The sequence below is a fragment of the Danio rerio genome, chromosome 12, assembly GCF_052040795.2.
Source record: "Danio rerio strain M-AB ecotype USA chromosome 12, GRCz13ab, whole genome shotgun sequence".
Lineage (NCBI taxonomy): Eukaryota > Metazoa > Chordata > Actinopteri > Cypriniformes > Danionidae > Danio > Danio rerio.
Genome location: NC_141032.1, coordinates 17,745,272 through 17,757,885, shown reverse-complemented (window position 1 = coordinate 17,757,885; position 12,614 = coordinate 17,745,272). Strand labels below are relative to the sequence as shown.

General features: G+C 36.7%; 1 protein-coding gene across 2 annotated transcripts in view; it reads left to right on the top strand.

The window, feature by feature from the left end:
- LOC147841344 (uncharacterized) overlaps window positions 1–12,614 on the top strand; it is a 221,416-nt gene that overhangs the window by 101,136 nt on the left and 107,666 nt on the right. The window contains exon 2 of one of the 2 annotated variants that reach the window (XM_087276020.1): window positions 11,378–11,480. The gene's annotated coding sequence lies outside the window, so the exon portion shown is untranslated. Of the gene's footprint in view, window positions 1–11,116; window positions 11,481–12,614 lie in introns of those variants that run through there. The other variant, XM_088651143.1, reaches the window with a different exon arrangement.

Sequence of the window (12,614 nt, the reverse complement as noted above, 5' to 3'; positions counted from 1 at the left end):
TGACCTTGGGAAAGCTCAAGTTAAATCTGCTGCCCCTACAGATTCCCCAATTGTCACTGCTGTTGTAGCATCACACTTCTCTTTGAAGTAGGATGGCTTTTTGAGTAAAGATGGCCCAGTTTTGTGTACTCAATTAAACAATTCCACTACAATGCCGATCTTCGGTTTTCCTTCTCACCTGACTGATGACTTGATAAAATTCACATGCAAAGTTTTTGAAAAAGTATTCATGTATGTTGCATGATTGGTTTATAAAAAAGCATAACTTATACACTTGTTTGTGTATAGGAACTGTATCTATGAGAACAGGAACAATAAAGAGAACCCTTACAGTAGCATTTTAGTGCAAGAAGAAATTAAGCCCATTACAAAAGAGAATTCTCAAGGAGATAAACGTTCAGGATCTCCTGAGTTCATTTTAAATGTTAAGCAGGACCCACACCAGAAGCGCTGCTCAGCGACATGCAACGCCATGCATTTTAGAATTCGGAAGTCAGTGGCTGGCCACAACACCCAGTCAAGACTCATGACTGTTCATATTTCTGCTGTAGGGTCCAGCCAGTTAGTCCAATGACGGTATCCACAGGTGGATGAAGGTTCACTGCATGTTCGGTCTTTCCAGTTCACAATGTTGATCTATATTAAACTTAACTCATATCTGACTCCAATTTTAGTATGAGGTGGTCTGGAATATTAATATATTTATCCTCGTTTTATCTGACTCCAATAATAAAACATTGATAAAGTTATTTTGTTTCCTTTCACATTATTTTGGATTATGATTGAATATTCTTTTCATTTGTTATTATACCTTATTCTTATTTATTCAGATTCCTATAGCATCCCGAGTCTTGCACCGGCCGGGTATACAATCTCTTAATACAAGCTTGTCAGTCTTGGTCATTAAACAGAGGCGATTAACCACTCTCCTAAAGTGGTAGAACCCTACACTTACTCAATTTAGGAGATTTTTTATGTGGTCCCCATAGATCTGTTATCTACTTAATCAAGACAAAGTATTTTAATAATAATCGCACAGGATTATAAGTTTGTAGATGAAGGCCTAAATACCCACATTTAGATTAGTTTCAACAATATTTTGTTGTTCTAAATAGAAAATCCATAGTTGGCCTTTTACAGTCTAAGTATACTTGAATTAATGCCAATATGTTAGTTGGATCTCTAACAACATTGTATAGCGTGCCACGCTGCTCCGTCTAACATGTTTTAATCCGTTACTAACCTGTACAGTGGCTTGTAGTGCTATGGACAACAACATTTATCAGTGATAATAACACGAGGACTGTTTGAATAATTAAAAACATAACAATTTATTAGTCAGGTAAATGTGTATTATGCCAATTCAATCAGTCAATTCATAAAAGATCAATAAAGACATCAAGTTATCAAAGATAAATCCAAGATTAAAAGATGCATTCCTGACTTTAAAATATACATAACATGGAGCATAAGCTCCATGTTACGGGCTGATCTGGGTAAGCAGAATCGTCCTGAGCCTTTCTCAAACCTTACCTTAAGTAATCCAAAAATTCCCTCCAGCAAAGGGGTGTGTGCATAACAAAAGGCATTCACATTAACGCCCTATTCACATGGGGCTTCAGCGTCAACGCTTGACAGAGGGCGTGTCTGAAGTTGGAGCTGAAACGATCGTCATAGAAGCGTCAGCCAATGAAATTCAGTCAGCAATAGGCCACTGTCTGAGCTGGTGTATTTGCATACAGCGATCTGATTGGCTGACACTTCCGTCGGCGCTTGAAAAGTTTAGCTAGTCCCAACTTCTGCAGCGAGGAACGCTTCTGAAGCAGCGCCGACGGATCCACAAGGCAGTTCGGCAACGCCTGACGTCACCCATTCAAAGTGAATGGGAAGCGTTGACGCTGACGACCCGTGTGAATAGGGCGTTATTGCTGCCTGTGGAAAAGTCACACCCTTCACAGTGGTTCAAAAGATTCCTGAAGTTATATATTTATTGTTTTGATTATGTCTATTTCTGAGAGAATTAGACCATTGTACCAGTCGCACTGAGACATTTCAAATGATATCAAACATGATAGATAAAGTCACTTTGGTTAATCTAGAACAGTGGTTCTCAAACTGTGGTACGTGTACCACTAGTGGTACGCCGGCTTCCTTCTAGTGGTACGCGGAGGAATGAAGAATGTCATGTACATGCTACACACATTTCAAAATGTATCAAAAATTATGTATATAATACGCCACATATGACATATAGCCTATGTTTCTGAGGTAATCTGCCACGTTTTTTAACTGTGCAGAGTTTTAGCTGCTTTACTGGGCCTACTACGCTACTGTATTTCAATACTACTCATTTTGGTGGTACTTGGAGAGACCATTTTTTTCTGAGGTGGTACTTGATAAAAAAAAGTTTGAGAGCCACTGATCTAGAACATTCAAACATTGAAATGACCATATGTGTGAGTTGGGGTGGTTGAAGCCGAGTTTCAGCAGACTCAGATGCAAATGCAGCAGGAGCCAGTTTTTCCCGCATTCCCACCTACTGGGTTGTGGAGTCACCAGTCTCTGTTTTCAGCTCATGTTTTGAATTGTCAAAGACATCAAAAATATTTGTAATATCTCAACTCTTACACTGCCGAGCCACAAAGCACCAACTGAATAATTTAATTTTAAATAACATGCGAATGTGCACGTCTGGTGTGTGATACTATCAACTGTCATGTGCGCACCGTGTCGCGGCTCTGAGTTGCGCATCAACTGTGTGACACCCTTTAAAAGCACCAAGGGGTAAATGAAAGGCACACATAAGTACAGTTGTGTCACACAATCTCTAAATGTTTAATTCTAAACAGCTTTGAGGGATACAGATGTCAGCGATGTCTGGCTTTTGTTATTACAGCTTATAGAAGGCAAAGCGCGCAGTACGGCGCATGCGGTGAGTGACTCACTTCATCAACACTCATGATCTCATTCATTTAATTTGCTTACTATATTTTACAAGCAAGGACTCTGACATACCAACATGCAGCAGATGCTTTACAAAAGTTGCGTGTAAGAGGGAAACCTGTAAAACTTATGAAATGTGAGGGCTCATGGAATCAACCTAAAGGTGAGGAATGGACAGTCTTTGACAGCTTGTGACATTATTTGGCATTTTCAGTGAGTATGTTTACATGGACACCAATACTCTGATTTTAATATGAAGACACTACTGTAGCGTACAGTCCACAGATAAAATTACTTATTGATTTTATCACTGTCTGGGTTCAGTCGACAGAACGGTTTACGACTCCTGGCTCCAAGAAGTCTGGATTTTCGTGACAGCTTAAGTTATCCAGGGAGACTGGAGAGATAAGCCCGACAGCTTAAGTTATCCAGGGAGACTGGAGAGATAAGCCTGGAACTTCAAAGACATTCCTTTTTTACACGCACACACACACACACACCTCCCACACCCACAAGGACACTAGTCCAAAGAGAAATTGACTGAGAAATCAGGGACCAGCACAAAACTAAAGTGTTATGTTTTGTAAACTTTGCATCTCATTTCTGACTTTTCTTACCTGTGTAACCTCTCTTATAACCTGTATGCCTGTTCCCTTTAGGCCTTTTTAAAGCATAAATAATGTAAGGATATGAAAAATTATGTTGATGTACTTTTAAACCCCCCCATGTTTGGTACCGATGGGTTTTTGCTGACATTTTACAACACATGATGCATAGAGCAAGATCACAACTCGCATTGCTTTATTCTTTAATCCCCTGTATTAAATGCCTGTCCGCATGCTTTGGGCGGACACTCAAATTTGCATACGAGCAGCCTCAAGACAAAGGAAGGATTCGCGCTCAAACTTTCCCCTGAAATCATTGGTCAGAATGCTGAACGGGTTGTCACGTGACCCGCAGGTATAACCAGACTTTTACCAAACATCTGGGCAGAAAGTAGTCCGAACAAAAAACATCACCAAAAGGTGGCCCTTTTGGAGGGCCACGCGACTTTCTAAGCCGCATGGACTTTTCCCGCAACGCTTTCTTATTTTCCGGCAAAGTAAACTCAGTTTAAAGTTTGCGATCGTGTTCGTCCGAACTGTATTACAAACTCAACCCATCAAGAAGGACATCAAAGGAGTTTCATCAGGAAGAGCCCCGCATAAAGAGAGAGACCTCCAGACATGAAAGTCCAGGTATTTTTAGTTATGCGAATAAGCTGTGCCCCTTTTATCAAAAAGGTGTTTTTTTTATAATCTTGGTGATCCTTAATGGTGCGTGTGCAACTGAAAGTTTTGTCACTCTTTTATCTGAAATCTCTATTTCCTCGCTTTACTATTTCTCTTTGTTGTTACACGTTCTATAAACCCGTATAGACCCGATATCTCCAAGTGTTTTACCTTTGTTCTGTTTAATGTATGTTTGTGCGTTTGTTCGTTATCTGTCTGACTAGTCAATAAATCCTATTATAATCAAATAAATTGTATTGTTTGCCTCACGAAAAAATGTCACTGAAATACAGATTCCCCTGCCTAGCTATTATAAGTTGATTAAAACTTATAAATGATTAATCACAAAAAGTAGCAATTAAATTCCCTTTTTCTAAATGAATAGATCATTGCCGTGGCCACTCGGAAGAGCGGCGGCTTTAGTTATGTTTGTTTGGTCAAATTAACAATAAATTGATCCAGAATATTAATGATTAATAATAATTCGTTATTGTTGATAATTAATATTCATAATCTGAGAGTCCGCTCGGTCGAGCGGGCAGGATTATATACAATCATATGTTTGTTTGATCAAATTGACTGAAGCTTAAGCCGGAATATAAATAACTAAGAATAAACCGTTATTGTTGATTATTAATATCCATAAAATGAGCTAATTTCTGTTACACTACTCTGATCAAAAGTCTACCACTTAAACAGTGATTTTTGATTATCTTAAAGGACCACAGACACAAACTGCGGAAGAAACATTTATAGGCTGGTGACGCAATGACGTTACTAATCTATGTGCAATAACATGTAACTGGAAATCATGAATGTAACATTCAAAATGCAACTCATGTACAGACCTGAATCATAATATTGTTTTATTCAGATCAAGACAAATCATTAGATCACTGATGTCCATGTTAAAGAAGTCACAAGCCCCAAACCAAGAAAAATAATGTTCCCTGATTTTCATGAAAGCCTTTCTACAGGTTAGTAGGAAGCTAATGTAATGTTAATAGCATAATGCAAATCTTGCATTCATGCTAACAAATTATCAAAGTAAATATATTAATGCAAGTCAAATAATTAAAATATGAATTGATGTTTAAACTGTTCAATTATGTAGCAAAATTATACATGTAGATTAAAATGCACTTATATCTACATTAATAATCTGTAACAAATTATAATGTAGATTAAAGTGCTCGCATATCTACACCATTATTACTGTAACAAATTAGCTCAAGGTTATTCTTCCCGCGCCTTTTCCACTGTTATAATGAAGCGAGTTATGATCTAGATTACAATGCTCGCGCATCTTCTGTACCATTATATATATAGCGGATTCATTTGAACAGGGCTTCAAATGAATCGTCTCGTTAGATCCGAACAAACGAATCGTCCAGCAATCATCCGAGTGGACAGTCGAGTTTATTATTGCCATTGCTTTTAAAATAAAAACAAATTAAGTTTGAGCAGGGTAACAAGATCGAAGTTTAAGAAATTAGATTCATAAATATATACAAAATTAAACTTTGACTAATCTAACAGAAACTAACACCTAACACAAACACATATGCATACAAGTGTAAAGAAGGGTAAAGAAAGTAAAGTAAGAGGTTGAGAGAATTTAATGATGGAAAAACCTTGGAGTTTGTAAGAGCAAACCAAGCGAAACACACATAATTAATTTAACCCTTCTATTGTCTCTTTAGGGTTGAATTTAGTTCACACCAGTTCAGATGTAGGCAGAAAGTGGGTACTTGCGGTTTGTCCATGATGTAAAGAAGCTCCCGTTGGGAGTGGAGGTGGAGTCGTTAGTTTGAAGTTTGAAGCGGCACGCCAGACATGATGACTACTGGTTTGCAATGCACTAAACTTAACTAGACTCTTGATGGAAACAAAGAAAAGAAGGTATGTGAAATGTAAAATTCCGAGCTGTGCGATTGACCCTTTTCGTCTGGGTCTCCGCCTGGTTTCTTGGAGGTTTCTCTGCTTAGGTCTCATTTTTAGTTCATTGCAGTTGAAGAGGTTTCAGAGAAGAGAGTTGCGGGTAAATGGAACATGGTTCAAGAGAGAGAGGGCGTTGCTTTGAACAAGCATTATAGGGTGGGTTCGGATACCTCCATGGAAAGTTGACCAATTAGAAACTAACCTCTGCATCATGGTTTATGGCCCTTTGTTCAAGGAAGAGAAATTTGCATTAGCAAATTTGATGGAAACAGAGGCAGAAATGTTCAAGTCTCTTAAAATGTTAATATGTTGCACTCGTATTAAGATAAAATGTCAACGATCAATTAGTACAGCAAGTTAGCTTCAAAACAACTCTTAACATAAACAGTTTATGAGCTTGTTTAGCTTCTGTAGAGTTAAACATTGTATGCAGGAGTATTAACCATAATATCAATAGAGGAGTAAGGGAAACATTGCAAAACACATGATTACACATAAAGAGAGAGAAAAGTTTACATTAAAACATCAGTCTTAAGCAAAGAGCTTACGGGAGTCCTAAACCGTTCTTTGTTCAGTTCTGCATGGCACATTCCTTTGGGTCATAAATACCTTGGAGTCAGGTTACAACTGACCATCGAGTCTTCCCTGGGCAAAGTTGCCTCATTTGTTGAATAAAACCAAAATTATGTGTCTGGTTGGCCATATTCGTTGCAATAATAATAACAATTATAATTATATATATATATTATATATATATATATATATATATATATATATATATATATATATATATATATATATATATATATATATATATATATATATATACACATATATGTGTGTGTCAATTAATTTTGTGGCTTGGTTTAGGCACCGTTTTGGCATCGGTACCGTTTTAAAAGAATCAATTTAGCACCAGTATCGGAAAAAAAGTATATATATATATATATATATATATATATATATATATATATATATATATATATATATATATATACCCAGCCCTAGTTTTAAGAGTAGAATTTTGAGAACATCATACTTCCAGACCAACAAATGTTTCAAAGAAGATGGAATAAATAAAACTATCCTTTAACCAGTTTATTTTAAAAGTGTTGTTGAGGCTTGAAATCTATAAAATTCATACCCCCCATGTTGTAAGAAATCTCAATCCTCTTATTGCATCGCAAAAATCAATGAAGCTTCCTGAAAAGGCATGAGTGAGGATCTTTGACAGATGCGTTTTTTTTTTTTAATTCTTGTCCCTCTTCACATCTGCGCCAAAAATGTTGAAACATTTTTTTTTAAAAGTTGAAAAAACACACACATTAACAAGAATATTAAGCACAAAGATATTGTAAAAAATGCTGTTTTCCAGGGTTTCTGTGGGGTTTTAAAAAGTCTTTAAAAAGGCCTTAAAAGTAGTCATGCTCCGACTGATCGGCCGCTGATCACAATTGGCCAACATTGGCTAAAAAAAGCTTGATCAGCTAACCCCAAAAGCACCGATCAAAAAAGCAGATCACTTGGCGTAAATTACTCGCACATTTTCACACGTGCATGCACGGCGCACAGGAGACAGCAGAGCGGAGCTTACGAGTTGCAACACAAGTTCCCCCGTCTTTTTTAAAGTGTCCAATAAAGATGTAAAGTTAGCACTTTGTTCCGGCCCTCCAGACAACATGACCAAGACATAAAAATAAATTTAGTTCAGTCGATAAACGGTCGCTATAGCTTTACGTGCGTCTCTTCAATAACAGCACGAGCTGCAGTTAAAGGCTCCACAGAGCGTGAGTCATCATAAGCGAGTAGTGCAGGCAGCCGAAAACATGTTTGTAGAAAAGGCTATTTGTACAATGCACTGATATCGTTAATAGGGATGCAACGATTAGCCGTTTTTACTATTAACTGCGCTTTAATTCGTCACAGTTTATTCATCGTAAAGTCTTCTCTAAGTCGCATTTCTGTTGCACGAAACGAAACCGCTGCAAAATACCAAGTTGTCTGCACTGGTTTTGTTGTGCTCTGAAATACATTTGAATTTTCGTTAAAAAAAAAGTCTATTGCACAATGCAGTAATATTATGTAGTTTCAAAATACGTGCTCTGAAATACATTTGAATTTTCGTTTAAAAAAAAAGTCTATTGCACAATGCAGTAATATTATGTAGTTTCAAAATACAATATATTAACATTTTAATGTAGAAAAAGCCAACATGGGTGTCTTAAGGAGCTAAAATATACAGCATATAGTCTCTTATATGCTGTTGCTCATATAGCAAGTCAAATCTCTCCGGCCCCCATGACAAACTAATTGAATAGCCCTGGTCTAGACTAATCAAATAAAAATGTTTTGTTGGACACTAAATAGTAGTCTACACTATAATTAATATTATAATTTATTATTTTCATTCTTAATAAAACTAAACTATACAATTGATAAAACGGAAAATGCTTTTTAATGTTTGCTTTTATTTTGACATTGCTAACAGTTTTAATAAGAAACATCCCATTATGCAGCAGCAGTGTCAACTTAAGACACTTAAAAATTCCTTTTGAGTTTAAAAATGATCAGCCTGCCAAGTCAAGTTTACAGTGTCATAAATGAAATGGGTATAGTGCATGAGTAAAGGGGATTTGCCGCATCAACCTCGCTGCATGTAGACTAAATGATCATGTTTAAAAAATATGCAATACAAAACTTAAAACATTTATGCTTTTTTTAATAAAACGAAAAGAAATAAGATTAAGTAAAATATAATTTAAACCACTGGTCTGACGCCGATACTTTGTTGTTTGTAGCAAGAAGAAAAAAAAAAAAAAAACAGATGAAAATCTGTTCTTCAGAAAAGATCGTAGATACGACAGTGTGAAGGCGTTTATCATACAAAGCGGTTCGTGTTTATGATCATTAATATTAACAACTGAATGATTTTGGCGATCGGTAATCCATGATCGGCCCAAAAATGCTGATCGGAGCATCTAAACTTAAGTCTTTAATTCGGTGTTCTGGGTCTTAAATATTTTAGCACAGGTTTTATTTTTCCGGTGTCCATGTAACGCTACATCTAATGCTCATTTAAAGTCTTTTTTGTTGTTGTTGCTTGGTTTTCGTGGGGTTGTAGTTCTTTCACTATTCCACTTGTAATTTGCTTCAGCATACTGTGGTATAAAGAATAGTGAATTAATAAAATGAAATACAGTGTAGTTTTACTACAGTAAAGTCCGGTGAATTGTAGAATAATATACCCAATATTGTAAAAAAAAAAAAAATCCAGCACTGGGTAATTTGTTTATATTACACATGTTGTGTTACTTTAGCAACTACAGTATTACCACAACAGATTAAAGTAGTTTACTATAGTACTTTTTAAAACAGTACATGTCAATATGTGTGTTCAGGGGCCCTATTAAACAGCTTTTCCTCAAAATGAAGAGGATGACAGGGAAAATGTCCTCAGCAATCTTATCATTAATGTGGAAGACAGCAGATACTATAGTTCACTTTATTTTAGTTGCCATGATAAATAGAGATTGATAGTGGGATTTATTTGTAGAGTGATAGTTTTCCCCTATTTTCTATCACAGTTACATTTCTGCTTGCGTTATAGTTAAGTGCTTATGGATAACCTTTTGGATGCTTAATAAATGTTTTAAAATAAAACTGTTCTTTGTATTTTTTAACTTTGTTTGAAGCTGGAAATATCTCATCATATAACATACAGCCAAAAATGTTATGGTTTATTGGATTAAAAATGTCATATGCAAGTCTATTTTAGTATTTTGGTAATTGGTAATAAATAGTGCACCAATATAAATCATATCAAGGAAGAGGGAACACTTGATGCACATTGTGAGTCTGCATATAATCTCACTGAGCCAGCAGTGTACTGAGGTCGCACAAGAAAATTTGTGCGTAGGGCAGTACATATTTGAGAGTGAGATTTGTTGCTCGAGCATCGTATAATATTTGAGAGCTCGCACACAGTTTTGTCCATAAACAGAGGAAATCAGTGCACGAGCAAAGAGATTTGCTCGCTCTTATTACATAATGGCACTCTTGACTTGTAATACTGCGCTCACAAGATTTTTCTGTGAAATAACGCCAGAGAGGAGGTAATGGAATTTTTTTTTTTACTTGGAGGAACAGTTCGTGATGCACTATATTTGATTTGAGTTGAATATAAAACACTTTAAAGAGATTTTGTTTAAAACAGGTACATCTGTACAGACCTCTTTATGATCTGTCCATGCATGATCATCATAGGGAGAACCAGATGACCAATAATTCTTGGCTAGAAATGGCAACAGCAGTGGAAAAGGAGGAAAGTGTTTGCAAAAGTTTGGAAAAACCTGAGGTATAAGTTTGTTAAAAAAAAAAAATAAAATAAATTAAAAAAAGCCCCCCCAAAAACATCTTGAATCATATTAATATTACTTAATGGTCTTAAAAAGGTCTTTAAAAGTCTTAAATTTGACATTATGTTATCTGCAGAAACACTGTTTTCACAGTTCCTTTAATTTAGATTTTTTAGCACAAATAAAAAGCTTAATGCTGAAGCTAATGTAAAGCTCTGCCAGGCCTCTACAGCAACTGTCTTCAGTTAGGGCTTTAGTTGCTTGTTCTTGGGGCATTTTCCCTTCAATTTTGTCTTCAGCAAGGAAAATGCATGGAATCGGATTCAGATCATGTGATTGACTTGGCCATTGCATGGCATTCCATTTCTTTCCCTTCAAAAATTCTGGTTGCTTTTTGAACATGCTTTTTGTCATTGTCCATCTGCACTGTGAAGCACCATCCAAAGAGATCTAAAGCATTTGGCTTAATGTGAGTAGAAAATATTTCCTGAAACACTTCATAATTCATCCTGCTGCTTTTGTCAGCAGTCACATTATCAGTAAATTCAAGAGAACCAGACAGCCATACGTGCTTAGGATCATAAGCAGTTATTTTCCTTCTCTTCCTCACTCTGCTACAAGTTGATCTTGATCTCATCTGTCCAAAGGATGTTGTTCCAGCACTGTGAAGGCTCTTATAAAACTCTAATCTGGCCTTCCTGTTTTTGAGGCTCACCAAAGGTTTTAATTTTGTGGTGAACTCTCTGTATTTACTCTGGTGTAATCTTCTATTGACTGTTGACTTTGATACACATACACCTACCTCCTGGATAGTGTTCTTGATCTGGCCAACTGTTATTGGTCAACTGTAACTGTTGTCTTCACCAGGGATGTTTTCTGTGTTCTTCTGGGTCTTTTGGTGTTGCTGAGCTCAATGGTGCGTTCTTTCTTTTTAGGAAAGTTCCAAACAGTTGTTTTGGCCATGCCCAATGTTTTTGCAATCTCTCTGATGGGTTTTCTTGTTTTTTTTTTTTTTCATCTTAATGATGGCTTGCTTGACTGATAGTGACCGTTCTTTGGATCTCATCTTGAGAGTTGGCGGTGACATATTCCAAATGTAAATAGCACACTTGATATGAACTCAGGACTTTTTGTCTGCTTATTGTAATTGGGATAATGAGGGAATAACACACACGTCCATGGTACAGCTTAGAAGTCACTCGTCCAATTACTTTTGGACCCTTAACAAGTGGGAGGCACATATGCAAACTGTTGTAATTCCTACAACGTTCACCTGATTTGAGTTAAAGCACACCTTGCTTGTTTCATTTCAAATTAATTAGCTGTTTCTCAATTCCAAGAACACAGAGGACAGACTTGCGTTCTTGTGGAAACCGGTCTTGCCAGGTGTCCTCGGAAGAACGAACTCAGACCGCGAGGGCAGAGAACTCGTCCTTTGAGAAAAGAGATGCTGCGTTCTTCCTGATGGTCACATGACCTACACGTGTTTTAAATGGTAAATAATTTAAACATTACAGCAGTCATTGGATATATTGTTTCTCCCCTTTTCAAAATACATACCTTGCATAAAAACATAAATATACACTACACCAGGGGTTACCAACCCTGTTCCTGGAGAGCTACCTTCCTGCAGATTTCAGTTGCAACCCTGACCAAATACACCTGTTTGTAATTATCAAGTGCTGCTTTAGGTACTATTAATTGGTTCAGGTGTTGTTTGATCAGGGTTGGGACTGAATTTTGCAGGAAGGTAGCTCTCCAGGAACAGGGTTGGTGACCCCTGCACTACACAATATAAATAAAACAGATTTTAATACAAATCTTATCAAACAAACACCCTTAATATTTATTCCTTTATTAAGATATTTCATTATTAAGATTATTTCATTTGGGGAAACTCCTGAGGTAAATCAGTGATATCTCTGAGCTTTAATAAAAAATCTAAATAAAATGCTGCGCTTACCATTTCCAGTCGCAATGACTTCTGGGACTTCCAGAGTGAGTTCGGTGCTCAAGTCTGCATCGGTGCATCCTCGATATCAAGATCACATACGGGAAGTTTCACGCGTCCTCCATACTTGCGGTCATGAGTATTTGAAATAAA